The following is a 7,431-nucleotide window of genomic DNA, read 5'->3' on the forward strand; positions in this document are numbered from 1 at the left end:
GCCTCTCCCAAGCTTAGGACAATGCGAACGAAGATGATCAATTGAACCACATTCAAAGCAACTTTTTGGACCACCTCTTTTCCTGTTCCTGGAATTATTCATAGCTCGAGCAATTCTGTTAGCAACCAAAGCCAAATCCTCCTCCTCGATCTGTTCGAGTTGATCATCGGATGTGGCATTAAAAATAGCAAGAAAAGAAGACTTAGATGAAGAAGCATCAACATGCAAAGAAGAAGAAGAAGAAACCAAAGCACTTGACTTAGAATCAACTTTACGAGAAAGAACGTTCATCTCATGCGTTTTCAATTTTGTATAAAGTGAATCCAAGGTCAAAGTAGACATGTTAACGGACTCCTGAATAAATGTAACTTTCATCTCCCAAATAGACATGTCAAGACCATTCAAAAAGTGACGAGAAATCTCAGATTGTGGATAATTAGCATCATAAGAAGAATCAACAGATCTAAGATCACTCAAAATTTTATTAAACCGAGGAAGATAGTCATCCAAAGCTTCTCCAGGTTTCATCTCAAATTTAATATACTCCTTTTTGAAAAGATCACGATGAAGTTCTTTAATATTATTTGTTCCTTGATGAAAATTACTCAAAGCAGTCCAAATCTCATGAGCAGTTTGAAGATGAGCAACACGATCATAATCCGAACGAGAAATACCACTCAAAAGAATATTGCGAGCTTTGCAATTTTGTTCAAAAGCAGTTTTTTCAGCAGCAGTATTAATAGCTTCAGGAATCACATAAGGATGAGAAACTTTTCTCCAAATATCATAATCTTCAGCCATAATATAAGATTGCATCCTACTACACCAATGAGAAAAATCCGTTCCATCGAAAACATGAGGCTTAGTTGAAAACCTAGCGGGAGTAGCCATGGCAAAAACTCTAGATCGATAAAAATCCAAACAAGAAAACAAGGCTCTGATACCACTTGTAGGATCGAATCACAACAATTAAGCCAACCAGAGGTGGGGGGTGAATGGTTGGTATACCAAAAACCGAAAACTTTTAGCGGAAATAAAAGTTACCCTCGAAATCGACGGAAGTCGGTCTGACCGAGATTAATCTACCGGTCTGACCGAGTGGATGCCGCCGGTCTAACCGATGTTGAATCTCCGGTCTGACCACCGAAGTTGCCTGCCGCGCCTGTCGCCGCCGCCGGTTTGACCGCCCGTATGCCGCCGGTCTGACCGCCGCGTGCCGCCGGTCTGACCGCCGATAGATTGCCGGTTAGACCACCAAAACCCGGTAAACACAAATCGAAGAACTCTTAAAGTGGATGACGACTTTATTGATTCTCTCTGTGTTTACAAAGTGCACCAACAGCACTTTTTACAAAAATTTCGACTAAACTCGGAACCCTAACTCAAAACTCAACTCAATTGCTCTCCAAAGCGATATAGGGAAGCCTCACGCTCCCCCTCTATTTATACATGAGGTAGGCAGCCTAAAGCCACGAACCAAACTCATACTAGGAGTCCTAAACACCTTAGGAAACCCACTAGTACAAGAAAGAAACTTTACATAACCAATCATACCAAATTTGGACTCCTTCCAAATTCGACTCCGCATCCCATATGCACACAATACCTCCATCGTATGACATATGAAATCTACATCAACCACGTGCATCAACTCTAGCCTTAGTATCCCGCATGATCTCTGACCACCATGGACGTCGTCTTATCCCCAAGCCGACTCCCGGTCCATCACTGCAAATACTCTGCCGAGACATTGAGTCACCTACACATGAAATAAACAAAGAAACCATATTCCGAGACCAAACTATCTCCAACTTGACTCATTAGTAGCAAACAACAATATTACATACGTATAGTATCCATCTAGAAGCCATAATCATGAAATAAACTCAGATATCCAAACAAATAACCCGAAACCAAAACCGACACAGTGTCGGCCGGTCAGATCGCGGGCTGCGCCGGTCTGACCGTGCATTACACGCCGGTCTAACCGGCTACCAGAGTCTGGTCTGACCGGTCACATGAAATAATGAATCCTGTGATCACCTGTGAATCCAATCATCTCCAAAACCACTTCGGGAATAAATTCCAAATAACAAAACCAATAATCTCCAATGCCCAATTATTCATCACAGAATAATAATCAAAAGCACCTTTGATTTTACACAACGCACGGGCACTGTACTAGTATGGTAATAAACCCCAAAGCACTCCACTTTTGAATGGCATTTTTTAGCTGCTCCTTGAAGAAAGTCTATTATTTGATAGTGACCTGTTTTAGCTTCTCCCTTAATTACAGCAACAATAACAACCCTAATTTCGCTAGGTTATAGTCACACTTCAGACTTCCATATAAAAAAAAGGATGCCCAATATAATGTATAAAAAAAGATTGAGGATAGAACAAAAAATAATCAAAAAATATGACAGCTAAATGGCATCAACAACAATTTTATTAACCAGTATTATTACAGCAGAAATTGGAAAAAAAAACACATACAATGGTATCTGAGAAACAACAGCCCAATACACCAGACCAATCCTTTTCTTCAACAACATCCAAAGGTACATATATTAAGATAAATCTTCAACATGATCAATATAGCTCTTCAGCTCAGTGACAACATCCATCAGTACTCTTAAATTCGAAACGAGCACCTCCACAAAGTACTCTTGCCTAGCTCGAACCTTCAAAAGGTACAATAATTCCACCCATCAGTCTCAACAGGTACATTCAAAAGGATCGGCAAGAGACAAATCATGGACATCTTGATATGCACCCAATCATTATAACATCGCTTTGGTCTAAAATGAAAGTGAGCAGTTTTTGAAGCCCTTTTCTCAAACTCTAGCAGCTTAGGCTGTTGTGCAATAAAATATGCGTTGTATTTGTTAGGTCCACCCGTAAATATCATATTCTCAAGATTTCTCGCGTTCCGTATGAAGAATGTGGCGAACTGAACTTTGCCGGTTCGTGCCACGATAATCATCCAGCACAACAGTCTTTAGAGATATGTTATGGCTTTTGATAATTTTCAGATACTTGCGGCGTCAATAATTAGTTTCCCCACACTTGAACCCCTGAAATAAGAAATGGGGAATAATTTAAGTTCTTCAAATTAAATACCTTCTAATTATTTAAACTGACAAAAGAAGTATTGTAACACAATACTTGAAAATAAAAGAATTTTTCCTTTGATGTACAATTTCTCCAAGCATGGAAAGCAAATCATTAACATGATAACCCTGTCCAAGCTGAGATTTTTCGTGACGAGAGATAAAACCTTGACACTCGACACCGGCGTTGTGAAGTTAACGACCTCGAATCCCTATATTAAGCACGGAACATAACATTAGGCCATTTGTGAATAATATATATTGGTCGACCATATTTTCTATCCCGCAGTCTAAAACTATAGGTACCTAATTCTGCGATTAGACACCACTTATACTTCAAATCTAGATAGGTTCTGTGCAGATTTATAGTACTAGGTGACGTCTACATGTATTTTAGGATGGAAGTAGTAGATAATGGATATATAATCAAGTAATGAAATTACATCTGGCTGCTACATCTACTGAGGATGCACACAACCAAACAAATCATAGTGTTGCGAGAGCTTGCTATCCAGTAACTCAGACAATAATGAAGTGTGTACGCCATAGTCTCTAGAACAGTAACTTCAAGAAAGAATGAGGATATGTTCAAATAATGTTATCTGAATCAAACTAATATCATCTAAAGAGAACTCCAGGACGACATATTTTTTTAGAGAATAGATTAAAACCCGGACTCCGAACTGGACGTACATGGGTAAACTCTTAACACCACATCTCATTAACAATATATGCACATAGAAATTAATGCAAATGCAACTTGTAATTAATCCCTATAGATTGCGAGGGGGTATAGGGATAATAGGAAGTCACATACCTTGAAAACTACCGTGCCGAAATCGAGTACGGAATAGCCGTCTTTAACATCGTCAAGGACGCCCAATGTCTCCAATTTGGGTGCCACAACCAGACTCCCAATCCCACCGATTGTTCTATATGGAGCAACTTTTCAAGACATGGAGCAAATTCGACGATAACATCTTCCAAGTGGTAACACACCTCTCCATCGCCATGACTCCAACAGTAGGGAGAATGGAAGGCGACGCTTCTAATGGTAGGGGAGTTGATCCGGAGGCATCGGAATCCGTAGCTATTTCTGAGCAGCAAACCTTCCAGGGCAGGGCAGCCGGCGATGATGCTATGGAGGGAAGTTTCGGAGATTTTCACCTGCCGTAATGAGAGCAGCTTGAGATGGGGGAACTGGAGCATCAGGTCGGTGCAATCAGGGACGCGGCATTGGCTGAAGGCAGCGACGCGGAGGGTGTTGGAGAAGCGGAAAATGGATGGCGGCAGCGGAAGGAGTTGCCTCATATAGCAGAGGTCTTCCGTGAACTCGAGCTCCTCGAGGTTGTTGAACCTTGGCGATGTCAGCCAGCCTTCGACCATGGCGGGGCGCTCGTGGATCTGCTGCGCGGGGATGCAGAAGCGGCGTACGGGCCCCGCGTGAGCGAGGAGTATCTGGGTGAGGAGGACGGCCAGCGCCGCCCCGTTGGCGCCGGGGGCGAGATCGCCAGCGTCGAGGTTGAGCGGCGTGGTGCGCCAGACAGGGCGCCACCGTTTGGAGAGGGTTCTGGTCATACCGCCGTCCTTGCTCGGGAGGAGCGAGATGATGATGCGAAGAACGGCGTCAGGGAGGTGGCTGACGAAGTCGACGCCCTCCTCGCGGCCGTCTCCACCAACTCCGAGCGATGGAGGAACATGGTTGCGAGCCCTTCTGCTCCCCGAGCCCAGAGGCGGCGACGGCTTGCGTGGAGGTGCTGCTTCATCCGGGGCCGGGTCGTCGCCCTTCGTGGGCCCCCTTCCCCTCTTCCTGGAGGGCATCGGCGGCAGCGGCCGCGGCGGCGGAATCGGCGGATCTGCGGGCTGCATCTCCTCTCCAAGGGCGGCGTCCGGAACACGCGGTGTCTGTGTCGGTGGCGGCGTTGCACGCACCCCCCGATGAGATAGATAGCTACAGGCTACAGCTAGCCGCGTAGCCCTAGGTCCTACTGGAGTCCAACACACAGCGGATCAGCTGGGCCTGCGCTTGTCTGACTGACAGCTGGGCCTGCCCCTCTCCGTCTGACTTTCTGGCCCATATATACTATTCCGAACAAGCGACGGGGGAGCGGGCGCAGGCCGGTGTGCCTGTCAACGGCGGCGAGGAAAACAGTGGAGGAAATGGCGTCATCGTTGGTTGGGCGGAGCGCCTGTACATATTCAATATTCTGAATGTATGCAACACAGCTTTTGTGATACGTATGTTTGTATGCAATATTCTGGGAGCAAACGGCAGATGCTATCGCGACGGGTTAATTTGTATGAAATTGTTGGGAGCAAACTACGGATCAATATAACAAGTTGGGTGGTGAGCTCGAGGACACAGGAGCCGACTACCTAGAGGAGCTCCTCCGGCTAGCTGTTGGATTTCTCTGTCAATTTCTCTTTCGTCTTACTGGCTTCACTGCTGATTAGAGGATTTTTGCCTCTCTCTCTCTCGCTTTTTTTAAAAAATTTGGCCTTGGTGACATATGCAGCTGATATGTTGAAGTTTGAGAATACACGTGCAGTTTTTATGCTTGATTTCTGATTTCTAATTTCTAATATCTGAAAATGGATAGATATACGAAGGCGAAGGCATTGACATTTCTCATTTGAGTTTTTTTTTGTTAGTACCTTAGTTTGTTAAGTGTGTTTACACACATAAATTTCACTTGGTGAGTCCATTTAGTGAGCAAAGGGAATACATCAGTGCACCACCCATTTTTGGGGCGAAAATTTGATGCGTTTGGCGGTGTGGGCATGGTTGTCAAACCGCCCTAGGGTATAATATGATATGTGGGATTTGTTTAGGTTGATATCATTTAAAATGATATGTTTAGGTCTTCTTAATCATTTTGATATTTTACGAATTACATAAATATATCCGACCAGATACTTTTCTTTTCAGATAAAAGTAGTTTTAGTTTTAAATAGAAGTAACTTTTAGATAAAAGTAACTTTGGTTTAGATAGATGTAACTCTATAATCACATGTGTCTATACCTAAAACCTGATACGTTTTATTTTCAAAGAAAAAGAACATTTATTTTAGATAAAAGTAACTTTGGTTTTAGATAGAAGTAACTTCAGTTCTAAATAGAAGTAATTTTGGTTTCAAAAATAGATGTAACTTTGTTTCTAAATAGAATTAACTTTGTTTTATATAAAAGTAACTTAATTTGGTTTTACATAGAAGTAACTTGAGTTTTAAATAGATGAAACTTTGTTTTAGCATAAAAGCAACTTTGGTGTTTAGATAGAAATAACTATGTTTTCAGATATAAATAATTTTGATTTTATATAGAAGTAACTTTGTTTCCAGATATAAGTAACTTCGGTACAGATAGAAGAAACTTAATTTGGTTTTAGATACAAGCAACTTTGTTTTTACATGCATGGTCTAAGATAGAAGCAACTTAGGTATGCCTAATAAAAGTAACTTCAGTACTATTTATTTTCTGATTTAACGATGTTTAAAGTTGTTTATACAAATTTTGGAACTAATTAATGGCAAGCCGGACACAAATTTTGGCAATATGATTATGGATGTAATATAGCCTATTTAGTAGTAACATATACATAATACAGATATAACTATATGTATATTGGTCCTTTCTACCATTCTCCTTTTATGTAGGATTAAAAAATAAATACATGGAAGTATCGGCGGAAGATAGATATATATATAGTTTATGAACTGAAATGATCGAAGTGTCAAGATGTTTTTCGGCTTAAAAGCATGTTTGTGTTTTTTTTACATATATTCATGTGGAAATGTGGGATGGTTACCTGCAAAGTTGCTCGATGAACCTTCAATTTTATATTACTTTTTATTGATGGTGAATGGTCACGCAAACCTCCAATATTTTCTTCTCGGTGGCCTTAATTATGTGTGTAATTGTATGGCTGCACATGGGTGGGAAGAGAAGCTAATTAAGACACTCTTCGGCTCTTGCATGGGCAGCGTGGGTTGGCCGAGCAGGAAATGGGCGCACACGAAAGTTTCGTGCGGTGCTGTTTTTGAATGGCACGTGCTGGAGAGATACGGTGTACCTTTTTGGTAGTTGTCACGGTTACGACTATAGAGCGCCCACGATATTGTAGTAGCATCCATAAACATGTCAAGTAATAGAATGTGGAACATCTTTTATACTAGATTTATTATTTGGGGCAAAGGGAGTAAATTTAAGGCAAAATTGGTTATATAGCATCGAAAGTTCACGTTTTTGGTTTTATAGCACCGAAAAATACCGGTTTACTTTAATAGCACCTAAAGTTTACCCTGTTCTCATTTTTAG

The 7,431-nt window shown here is 41.7% G+C and overlaps 1 pseudogene; it reads right to left on the reverse strand.

Annotated features, from left to right (window-relative positions):
* Positions 1-2,717: 2,717 nt before the first annotated feature.
* LOC127780167 (putative F-box/LRR-repeat protein At5g02700) lies at positions 2,718-4,934 on the reverse strand (annotated as a pseudogene).
* Positions 4,935-7,431: the final 2,497 nt, after the last annotated feature.

Source organism: Oryza glaberrima, chromosome 7, assembly GCF_000147395.1.
Source record: "Oryza glaberrima chromosome 7, OglaRS2, whole genome shotgun sequence".
NCBI lineage: Eukaryota > Viridiplantae > Streptophyta > Magnoliopsida > Poales > Poaceae > Oryza > Oryza glaberrima.